The sequence below is a fragment of the Haemaphysalis longicornis genome, unplaced genomic scaffold (genome assembly GCF_048455015.1).
Source record: "Haemaphysalis longicornis isolate Haplotype H1 unplaced genomic scaffold, Haemaphysalis longicornis Haplotype H1 scaffold_50, whole genome shotgun sequence".
NCBI lineage: Eukaryota > Metazoa > Arthropoda > Arachnida > Ixodida > Ixodidae > Haemaphysalis > Haemaphysalis longicornis.
Window position 1 is genome coordinate 307,494 of NW_027526386.1, and position 12,129 is coordinate 319,622.

A 12,129-nucleotide genomic window follows, 5' to 3' on the forward strand; every position below is an offset into this window, starting at 1 on the left:
CGCTCTTTCGGGCCGGTGTTCTGCGAACAAAATTTTTTATCTGTGCGGATTTTCCGGAGGCCAATCGAGTAAAATTCTACGAGGTGACTTTAACAAAAGAATTAGTTTTTGCTTACCGTCAACACTGGTCTCATACGACAGCGCCTGTATGACAGCGCAGTGCTCTTCAATATATAGAAACCTCCAAAGTAGTGCGGGAAGCTTGTATCCGGGCATTTCTGTGAAAAGAAATTTTGTGGGATATACTCCTCTTAGCATTCAGGTATACTAGTACAGTGATAACTATCTCTCCAAAATTATTCACAGCATGTCTTGAGGGGGTAACAAAGTTTGACTAGAAAAATATAGGATTAGGTTAAACGAAGAATTCTTCAGCCATTTTAGGTTTGCGGACCATATATTATTACTGAGTGAGACTGGAGTACACCTGCAAACAGTGCTTGAGGGACTGCAATCCCAATGCAGGGCGGAGGCCCTAAAAATCGATACGAATAAATCTTAAGTAATGTTAAATAAGCATGACAAAGACCTTCCCTTCAGCTTAGGAAACGAAACTTGGAAGGAAAAAAAGAAATACAACTATCACGGAGAGCTTGTTAGTGCTGACCCAAACCACGAGAGAGGTATCCCTCCCACAGTACGTATGGGTTGGGGAGCACGCGACAGCCGCTCGCAAATATTGAAAAGTGCCCGCTACGTCTGTCACTCAAAAAGAAAATCTACAACCAGTGCACACTGCCAGTGTTGACATATTCAGCTAAATTTTGGCGCCTTACTAACAACTAGAAAGCAACTCAGGTAAGCTCAAGGGGTCATGGAACAACAATGTTATGTAGAATTCCGAAGGAAAAAGAAACGGGCTACCTACATCAGAGAACAAACTTGGCTTCAGGGTATCATAGTTAAAATACAGAAAACGACATGGAATAGGGTGCCCTTCTAGTGAGACGAGCCGGCAACCCGTGGACAATCAGGGTAGCAGAATGGATACCAAGAGATGGGTATAGACGGGAAGGGCCAGTAGCACGATGGAGTGATGAAATACGGAACTTGGGGGGTAAACTGTGGACTCGATCAACGCAGAACAGGAGCGATTGGAGGTGTATGGGCTGTGTACTGACAGCAACGATGGCTCACAGGTACAGCACTCGCCTCGTATGCGGGAGGTACCGGGTTCCAATCCGCGTACCACCTGGCACCCACCAGTTTTTTTAATGGGTACAGGCGTGCCTGGTTGAGTGCGAACCTTAAAAAGGGGAATTCAGGCCTGGAAAGCTGCCTTTACCTTTGCGAGGGGCCCCTGACCATTGTCCATATTGCTGGGGCCCGGTCAATCATGCCGCGTTGCCGCATTGCCGGAGGTGCCAGAGTCTGATCATGGCCTCCGAGGTTACCCCGCGCGTGCGGGGTGATCGCGGAAGCCATGTCTGACAGCATGTCCTGCCACAGGCGGTTAAGAGTTCAGTGTCCACCGTGGCTGTGAAGGCACCATGTGCATTCGTGTGCCTTGTGGGTGCCGGGCACCTACCGGTAAAATAGGTACAAGCGGCTCCCCGGCCTGGCGCTCGGCCCTTGTGTGGGATACAACGTTTAGGAAGTTCACCCCGCTTGCACGGGAAATCACCCGTATGGAAAGGCGTGGCTTGAAAAAACGCAGGAACTTTTTCTTTCCTCTTGCAGGTGACCTGAGCAGGATGATGATGATGATGATGATGATATTGCGAAGATGACGACGATGATGCTGATATAGTTTAGAATATGCTGATATTTCAAACATGGCCGTTGAAAAGAAAAATTCATAGCACATGCTGACGAGAACATAATGAAAAAGACACCCAGAGCTCTACTTTCAACTACTTTTCTTTGAAAGACACACCGATTGATATTCCAACACATATTGCACTTCCGTACGTTTACGTATTTCGTGCAGTTTATTACAAGCTATGAGTTCGGAGTTTCCATGTACTAAGCTTTTTCAGTGTATTCTTCTACGGTACACCTTTATGTTGTACTCGGCGAGTTACATTGTTTGAGGTGATGCCAAGAATGCCGAAAGTTAAGTATAGAAAATATTTTGGTACATTCTTGGGTTACGCGAGTTCCTATCGCCATGTCTTCTTGGATTCGCGTGATTTTGAAATAGATTCATATGTATCTTTTCTGTAGTCTCGTGTTGACCATGAAGGCCATGACCGACGTCGTAGACGATGGCTCCGCATGTTATGTGCGGTTGCATTTCCATCTCATCGACTACGCCGCCACTGATCCTTGACTTTGAAGTATAACGGGCGTCCTAACTATTCGCGAAAGGTCTATCCGTGGTAACACGTACTCGCCAAAGGATACAATTTGATCGTATTGCTGGTTTCACTGCGTATCGGGCATTTACAATGATCACCATTACCGTAGTCTCAACGCGGAGATGTTAAACAGGAGGATTGCTACACTGATAGGTAAAGGGTACTGAACCTTCGACAATCATAACACAACAAAGAGTAAATTATGGGAAATTGCTACAATATATGTAAAGTGAAAAAGCACGATCATTGAAAAATCTGCAAAAGATAAACCATTGTGCAGTGAGCAGAGTACGAAATATTTAGGTAAACGTGATGATAACAAGGTTGCAGCGATGGCGTAGAGGTAGAACACCCGTCTCGCGTGCAGAAGAACCGGAGTTCGAATTCCGGTGCCGGACAATTCCCACCCGATTAAAAAAAAAATCCGCGTATTGATGGCATTGCACAAAGGGGCTTGGGGTGCGGCCTGACCCCGGCGACCATTGCCGGCAATGCACTCTCTCACCAGAGCAGGATTGGCCACCCTGGTGTAGTAATGGCCACAACCTCCCATGAATACGCCAACTAACCCTCGGCCCTCAGTCCCCAGCGGCTGCGAAGCAACTGACCACGGCGGCGGTCAGACCTGCGACGCAGCAGAGGGTGCTAAGAATCCCTGGATCCGGACAGGCCGCCAATGGAATCTGAACCTGGCAACGTTTAACGCGCGAACCTTATCTAGCGAAGCAAGTCTCGAGGTGGTGTTCGAGGAATTAGAGGGCATTAAATGGGATGTAATAGGGGTTAGCGAGGTTAGGAGGGCAGGCGAAGTCTTTACGGTGCTGACAAATGGACACGTCCTATGTTACCATGATCTAGAGGACAGAAGAGAACTGGGAGTGGGATGTCTAGTCAATTAAAGCATAGCTGGCAACATAGACGAATACTTATAGCATTAACGAAAGGGCAGCAGGTCGCGTAATTAGGCTCAATAAGAGGCACAAGCTCAAGGTGGTGCAGGGCTACGCGCCCACATCCAGCCACGACGACCAAGTAGTGGAACGCTTCTATGAAGATGTGGAATCGGCAATGGCTAAAGTAAAAACACAGTATACCGTAGTTATGGGGGACTTCAATGCTAAAGTAGGCAAGAATCAGGCTGGAGACAAGGCAGTTGGGAACTATGGTCTGGGCTGTAGAAATAGCAGGGGGGACCTACTAGCTGAGTTTGCAGAACGGACTAACCTACGCATAATGAATACCTTCTTCTGTAAACGGGAGAGTCGAAAGGGGACCTGGAGGAGCCCGAATGGGGAGAACAAAAATGAAATAGACCTCATATTATGCGATAACCCTGGCGTCGTGCAGGATGTGGAAGTGCTCGGAAGGGTAAGGTGTAGTGACCACCGTATGGTAAGATCTCGAATTAGGCTAGATTTAAGGAGGGACCACAACAAGCTAGTACGAAAGAAGCCGATAAATGAGCTAATAGTAAGACGTAAAGTAGAAGAATTCAGGATCGCGCTGCAGAACCGATATTCCGCTCTTAACGAGGAAGCCGAGTTTACGACACAGGAAGCCAGCGACAACCTTACACGCACTATCACGGAGTGTGCAGTAGAAGTCGGGGGCACAATGGCTAGACAGGATACTGGTAAACTTTCACAGGAGACAAAATATCTAATCAGGAAACGGCAAACCATGAGAATCTCCACCGCAGCTGACAGAATAGAACTAGCGGAGCTCTAGAAGTTAATCAATAAGCGCAAGAGAGCTGACATACGGAAGTATAATATGGAGAGGTTCGAATACGCTGTAAAGAACGGAGGTAGCCTGAAAGCAGTGAAGAGACGTCTTGGCGTGGCGAAAAATCAGATGTATGCACTTAAGGATATGCAAGGCAATGTCATCACAAATAGGGATAAAAAAGTCACAGTGGCCGACAAGTTCTATAGGTATCTGTACAGTAGCCGGGACATCCAGGATAATGCTGAACGAGAAAGTAGTTCAGAGGAGATACACATCCCACCAGTAACGACCGAAGAAGTAAGGAAGGCTTTGAAAGAAATGAAAGGGGGCAAAGCACCTGGTGAGGATCAGATAACAGCAGACCTCTTGAAGGATGGCGGAGAAATTGTCCTTGAAAAACTGGCAAACCTGTATACGCAATGCCTAATGACCGCAATGGTACCAGAATCTTGGAAGAACGCGAACATCATCCTAATTCATAAGAAAGGCGACATGAAGGACTTTAAAAATTACAGGCCGATCAGCTTACTGTCAGTCGTCTACAAGGTATTTACCAAGGTAATCGCTAACCGAATTTCTGCAACCTTAAATTTCAGTCAACCTAAAGAACAAGCAGGGTTCCGTAAAGGTTATTCAACAATGGACCATACTCACACGATCAATCAGGTAATAGAGAAGTGCGCTGAGCATACTGAACCACTATATATATCCTTCATAGATTATGAGAAAGCATTTGACTCGGTCGAAACCCTAGCAGTCATTCAGGCATTACGGAACCCGGGGGTAGATGAGCATTATGTAAGAATACTAGAGGATATCTACAATGGGTCTACAGCTACGATCATCCTCCATAGGGAGAGCAGTAAAATACCTATAAGGAAAGGTGTCAGACAAGGAGACACAATCTCTCCAATGCTATTCACAGCATGTGTACAAGAAGTATTCAGAACGTTGGATTGGGAACAGGTGGGAGCAAGGGCTAAAGGAGAATACCTCAGTAACCTCAGATTTGCTGATGACTTTGTCTTGCTAAGTAACTCGGGGGACGAATTGCAAAGCATGCTTTCCGCACTGGGCGAACAGAGTAGAACCGTGGGCCTGAAAATTAATATGCAGAAAACTAAAGTAATGATCAATAACCTCGGGACAGCACAGCGGTTTGAGATAGGTGGTGAGGCAGTGGAAGTGGTAAGCGATTATATCTACTTAGGCCAAGTTGTGACCCCAGATCGTAACCACGAGGCAGAGATAATTAGAAGGATCAGAATTGGGTGGGATGCATATGGCAGACATTCTCAGATAATGAATAGCAGCCTACCATTGTCGCTGAAGAAGAAAGTGTATGACAGCTGCATCTTACCGGTACTCACCTACGGGGCAGAAACATGGAGGCTCACTAAGAGGGTTCAACTTAAATTGAGAACGACTCAGCGGGCAGTAGAGCGGAAAATGATAGGCGTAACATTAAGGGACAAGAAGAGAGCGGAGTAGGTGAGGGAGCAAACTGGTGTTAAAGACATATTAGTAGAAATTAAGAAGAAGAAATGGACGTGGGCAGGGCATGTAATGCGAAGGCAAGATAACCGCTGGTCATTAAGGGTAACAGAGTGGATCCCTAGAGAAGGCAAGCATTGCAGGGGGCGGCAGAAAGTTAGATGGGCAGATGAGATCAAGAAGTTTGCGGAGATAAATTGGTCACAGTTGGCACAGGACCGAGGCAATTGGAGAATAATGGGAGAGGCCTTTGCCCTGCAGTGGGCGTAGATAGGCTGGAGATGATGATGATGATGATGATGACAAAAAAAACCGAATAGAAGGAATGCCTAAAATCAATCGACACGTACGTAAAAAAATGAAGTTTGAAATAAGTTTTGTAGTTTATGTTAACACACGCGTTAGCGTGGCCGCTGCAGTCCATTGTTTACGCAGAAGGTGCCCTGTTCGCCGTAGCGCACCGCTGAAATTTTCGACACACTGGGGGGAAGCTTGAAGAGCCCTCCTTCACACACGCTGTCCCATTCGACCCTCATCAATACCATGGGAACGCCATCATCATACGTTATGCGGTTTGCACTTCCCAAGAGGGCTTTGACTGAGTGCCGGTGGTAGAGCTGCCGCTGTGGTCCTTAATTACACGGCCGATGTCCCCGTCTCCTCTAGCGGGCATAGCTTAGTAACATTACGTCACATCAACGTCACATGTTATCTTTTCATAATCACCGTTTGCGGGCGCGACCTTAGCACCGAAAAGTACGGTAAGTGTGAACGAAAACCGCGAAGTCCACTTTGGAAGGACACAGTTGTTTTAAAGCGGAGGTTTCTCTGCCTGACTGATAGCGTTGACGTGTGAATAAAATACACAACAGAAGAGCAAACCTCGAACGCACTATAGAAAACCCACTTTACACGATGAGTTTCAGAAACGGTACATCAATCACAAACGGCATAAAACTACAATGAGATGAGTTGGGGCATGTTACTAGCCTCTTGAATTACGCAAAATGTATCTGGCAATAGACAGGTTTTGTGTTGCGTATGATGATAAGGGTGAATTGCATTCTTGAAGCATGGCTGTACTTTGACCTTGCACGTTATTTATGTCGGTTTCGGTGTTGGCTTTGGACGCTGGTTTTGGTAAAGTGGAATTTGCGTTTGGATATTCGCTGTTTGGTTTTAACAGCCGCTCTGTTTAAGCTTCAGCTTCCGCTTTGCCCGTCGTGAAAAGAAAACTCGGCTCCAGCGCATGGGAAAAAAAAGTATGCAAGAAAATACCTGAGCTTTCGCTGATGCTGTACCAGGCCCAAGAAGAATTAAAAGATAGAGAAAAAGAGGTGCCCTAGTAAACTCCGAACGGCGAAGTGTACAGAGAAATGGCGAAACAAGACGGAGGTAAGCAAAAACTGCGCGACGTGTACCAAGTGTTAGAGGAGTGACACGCAACAAATTATGTATGAGGTGCGGCAGGGCCGTAGTGGGGGAGATGGACCGCTGTGTATGAGTGAATAATGCGGTAACGTTCAAGCGCGCGGCATGGTACAGATGCTTTGCAAGGGAGCCGGGTCGTAGGGATTGGCTGAACCTGGTTATGACGCAACTTCTGACGTGAAGGTGCTTTCTTATAATAGGGGAGATGCACGGCCGCTGGATTGTGCGCATTAGGCGGGCGATGTGTATGCCGGCGGCGCCTGTATCTACTTTACTGTTGGGATTGGCTTAAGTGGGAGAAAGGTGCGTAAACAGCTTTTCTGTTTCTTCAGTGCTTGCGTTGTGAATTCGGTGACACTGGCCGAATTCGTTGTACTTCGAGAGAGTGGGTTTCGGCCTTTGGCTTTGACTCAGGCTGCACGGGGGAAAGCTTCGTGGGTTAACTACCTGTCTCATAAACATGGGATTTGATTTTTTGCACTAAACCACGGAATTGGTTTACACGAAACAATTCGATATTTGGGAAAACCGAAAAGAATTGAATAAAAGCGGAAGTGTTGATGAACAGAATGATGAACCTTCTTAGTCTTTCACGTACCTCATCAAGTAGCGAGTAAGAATCAACCCGCGTAACGTTCTTGCTCTACCAAAAGTGTGAAAATCAGAACCTAATTTTATAAACTAGATTGAATCTGTAGAAAACTACTGCTACCTTAAAAGAAACAGCGTGTGTTTGTCCTTACCTTGTGATAAGCTCGAGTTCATCCAGTTGTAGATATTTCCTTCAGTTTCGTTATAGAAAGTCATTCTTACTTGGGCCTCGGTCCTGGAAAGCGAATTAGCGCTTTGAAGGTTGAGATAGCATAGTACTTAGGAGGTAGAAGCTTCCTAAATATTTAAGCAATGTTTCGGGCTCAGTAAACGACAGGTTGAAATTTTAGGCATGAAGTTCAAGTCCTCTGCTGTTAGGGAATGTTATAATACCCCACTCTCTTTACCGATAACACAGAAATTGTGGACTCCGGGGTCAGCAGTAACTATTTACGACCCTTTTGCGACATGCTTCACATTGCAAGCGTCGCAAAAATTATTGTGAAGATGTTTCTTTCTACCATCAGGATTTAGGATTTCTCCCACTGTTGGAGGCGCAGCGTTTGTGTACACTGTGCGTTAACGTCGCAATACGGTGCCATATTATCCAGCAAGAATCCATACAAGAGCGAATAGACAGATTCCCACTTTTAAAATATTATACAATGTTCTCTAGATACCAACGAGTTGCCATTAGAACGATGCAACAAACCACTGCTGAGTGTACTAGCTTGCCAAAATTGTATGTCATTGTTGCGCAAGCTTGCAACTACTTGCGTAGTTGAGGAGGCAGAGAAGGAATGTCTTTAATAATGAGGAGAAGTCAGCCTGGCAGCGAGCTTGGCTTGCTACTCCACATGAACATGAGAGGTGCGAAAGTTGAAGGAAGTGAAGACACGAAAACCCGTACAGACACTACAAAAGCAAATAAGCACACAGATACTGACAGACGCAGGATCGCACACACAGCACACGCACAGTGATAAAGTTAAGGCAAACGCGGTGGTTTTCCAAAATCAGTATATGACATTGTCAGCGACCAGATAAATTGCGGGGTGCGAGTTACTTACGAAGTGTCGGTATCATCATAAAACAGCAAGTATGATGAGGCCGCTAGATAGCGCTTGCGGAACATGTGGTGCGAAAACAGAGGACCCATGTCATTTGCAAGAACAGATTGAAACCTTTGGGAACATTGAGAAGACGCTTTCCCCAAACATCTTTGTGTTCACACTCGGTATTGCAATTGCGGACATGGATAATAGTGCAAGGTAGTCGAAGGGCTTGGGAAAGCATCTTACAGCGGTTCCATGGACAATCCACTGAGCGTGTAAATTTCCGGTACACATGCTGATTGTCGGCCTGCCACGTTGAACGGTGAAAGGATGCATCATAAGAGAAGGGGGGTTCAAACGTCGAATTTCAGTCGCCACTAGGCGCTTTAGGCGACGGCAGCCTTGTAAAGGCGACTGCCGTGAGTATATATTGCACACCTGAACCTCTACCTATTAGCGAGTTCGTGTGAGATCGAAGCTGTCTATGTCTGGGAAGCGGGACTTCACATTGTACACGCAAAAAACCCCAGCGTGAAAAAGCCTGCTTACGATGAAGAAGCTTACACAGATAAACCGATAAAGTCAGAGTCATCATATGATGCCATGACGGCTCATATAGCCCTGGAAATATGTCCTGCCAGGAATTTGTTGGTGTCTACAGTTGGAGTAGACTAAAAGCAAACAGTGTAAGTTCAATGAAATTAAAAAAAAAACTTTAGCTTTTACACGTGATGTCGTAGAGCCTTTTCAATTTGATTTAATAGTGTTACGAGGGTTAATCGCAGTGAAAGATGTAATTTCATGATGTACAAGGCAGAAACTGAGCCATTCCTAACATCCAGTAAAGCTGATTCCCCACCAAATTATGCCTTCTGCAGCTAGCTCTCAATCCTCAGCATCCTTAACGTCTTCACAAGCCGAGTGTATACCGAGCTGACTCTGTCGTTTTCAGGTGTCACGTGGCATAATCCTCCCGAAGTATGAGTGCTCCCCCACTACAATAAGAATTCGGTGTCCGCCGACTTGAGCGATTGGAGGCCTACGACGGGGCACAATGTCTATAGATGAGCTACAACTAGGTGAGGAGGACAAAGCCGGGCAATTTTTTTAAATTCTCGTTAGCGTCTTGTCATAAAATGCAGTTAGGACCGATGTACGGAGGAAGATGTTTTTTAAACCTCCCAACTCAGCGAATCAAAGTCCAGAGGAGAACAAGCGATCTTGGTTCGAAGTGTGTCGAGCGATTTTGTCGTTCATAAATAGTTTTCTGCGTGAATTGACATGAAGACGGGCGGGTACGGGCAACCTGGCGAGCATGGTCTTCCCGAGCAATCGCACCACATGTGTATTGCGATGGAAGAGGCGGAGGAGTGGAAAGCAGGGGAAACAGGGCACCCAGATGTATCGAGGCCTCGCTTCCGCAATAGAGATAAAACGAAAATTAACCGGACTTTCCCGGGCGGGGTGAGTTTTAGGCGAAGGTCACGCACGGCAGTCCTGATTATCGCTAGACATATAACACAAGACCATGTCGGTCAGGGTAGCATTGAAATATCCATTAGGTCCATTTACTAGCGGATAATACGGGGTTTTACAATGTGCTGGGTGTAGCAAGCTCTATAAATGTCTTCGGCGTCTTTTGATAGAACGCAGCGCCCACGACTCGTTGTCACTGACGGAGAGCCCCAGGTAGGAGAATGAGGATGCCAAGCAGAAAATGAGCATCATCAGTAGCACAGCTAGTCCAGAGTGAACGCCTGACGTCATTACGCGTGGCATTATCTGTAGCCACAGCGATCCATTTATTTTCGAACGTTTACCTGGCGAAGCGGTCAAGCAGGTCCAAGCCGATTCCGAAGGTAGGTTCCGCTTGGCTATCTGTTGTCTGGGGCTGGTCGTCTGGTAGGGTGGACAGCGTCTCTTGTCGCTGGGACTGGTCGCATGGTCCGATGTTTTCGTGACAGGATGGGCAGAGACCGGGCAAAAAGAACCGGCGGCGCAAGCGGTAATAGATACGGTTAACTCGGAGGGGCCCAGGATTCGGTAGATTACGTAGTTGCTGATGCACAGCTGAGCGCAGGTGCAGGGAAATGACATGCAGGAGGTCTGACCCATGTGGATGAGTGTTCCCACAATACACAATGCCGTCGCATAAGATAAATTTGCGCGTCGGAATGCCAGGTGAAGCGGCGTTCAGTGGGCTGATTAGGTATAACAATGTGGCGTCATGCCGCTGTTCTTTCTTGATGTGAATGACGGATATAGAGTACAAGATAGCTACGTCGTAGTCACCAGAATTGTCAGGTATGTGAACAAGGTAGCGGAACCGGTAATCGGCATCTTCAAGCAAGCGATAAGATTTCTGTTTGTCAACCGGTGTGTAGGCTAATCCGGCGTAAAAAGGCGGCTAAGGCGGCGGGGAAAAACGCGACATTTTGGCTTCCGCTCACCTTATAGCTAATAGAATAAGTACTTTTCTTTGTTTTTCTCTTTTAGCGTTAGGTGCGGGTAGGTAATGTTTATAAAGCAAAGCTTTCTACCTCTTCCAGACAACTTCGTTGTCATGGCGTGCGCCGCAAGAAACTCCCAATCACGCTGAATAAATACTACTGGTACCACCAGTGATCGAACGTAGGCCCGAAGAGAATCGGAGCGAGAGCCCGTCGTCTTAGCGACTAAGCTACGCCCCCGCGTGGAGGCGGTGAGACAGACGCCGGTTTTGATTCAGTGGATTTGGAGGGGGAGTGCTCTTTTTTTATTCTGGGCATCTGAAAGTGACAAGACGCGACAAAAGGCATTGAATTGGCTTAGAGAGTGTCTGATTAAGTGATTCATTTATTTACAGTTATTATATAATACGGTTAATATCTAACATGCTGCGGACGTATAAGAAAATATCAGCTAGAGCTTCGGCAGATGTAATCGGCATAGAAAAAAAAACTGCATCCTGCTCCGGGCAAGGCTCGCTCACTATCAAGGTTGTTTTCTGTTCCAAGGATGCTCTCCAGTGACGTGAGAAAAAATGAAAATAATTTCAAAGCCAAGCCGTTCACAAACGCAAGGTGAGATTGGGAAGAAGAGTATTGTGAGAATAATATAAGAAACAGCTCGTCGAAGACATCTTATGCATGGAGGCAGCTTTGTTGACGCTTACGTGAAAAGACTTGCGAAGGCCAGTTAATTATTTTGGCGAAGGAAACAAAATCGAGGACCCATTTAACAAAAAAAAGTAGGTAAAAACTGGCTGTATTCTATTTTGAAGCGCCACAAAGCAATTCTTCCGCTTCCGAATATAGAAGGACTTTGAATGGTGGGAGCTCTGACAGTTTCCAGATCGCGACTACTTCGACCCTATTCGAGCCCCTGGAACACATCATACCTGAAGAGAAGCTGACATTAGGTCAAAAGTTTTAATTCAGACGAGGCTGGTGTTGAAAACGTGCACAAAAAGTCCAAAGTAATTGCCTGAACCGGTAAGAACACTGTGTCGGCGATGAGAAGTCGGGAGAGAGGGCCCTGTTACAGTAGTT

The 12,129-nt window shown here is 46.4% G+C and overlaps 1 long non-coding RNA gene across 1 annotated transcript in view; it reads right to left on the reverse strand.

The window, feature by feature from the left end:
- Positions 1 to 12,129, reverse strand: part of LOC144140823 (uncharacterized) — a 69,960-nt gene that overhangs the window by 30,493 nt on the left and 27,338 nt on the right. The window contains exons 3-4 of the long non-coding RNA XR_013316360.1: positions 7,697 to 7,779; positions 117 to 218 (exon numbers count right to left, since the gene is read on the reverse strand). This is a non-coding gene — a long non-coding RNA (uncharacterized LOC144140823). The remainder of the gene's footprint in view (positions 1 to 116; positions 219 to 7,696; positions 7,780 to 12,129) is intronic.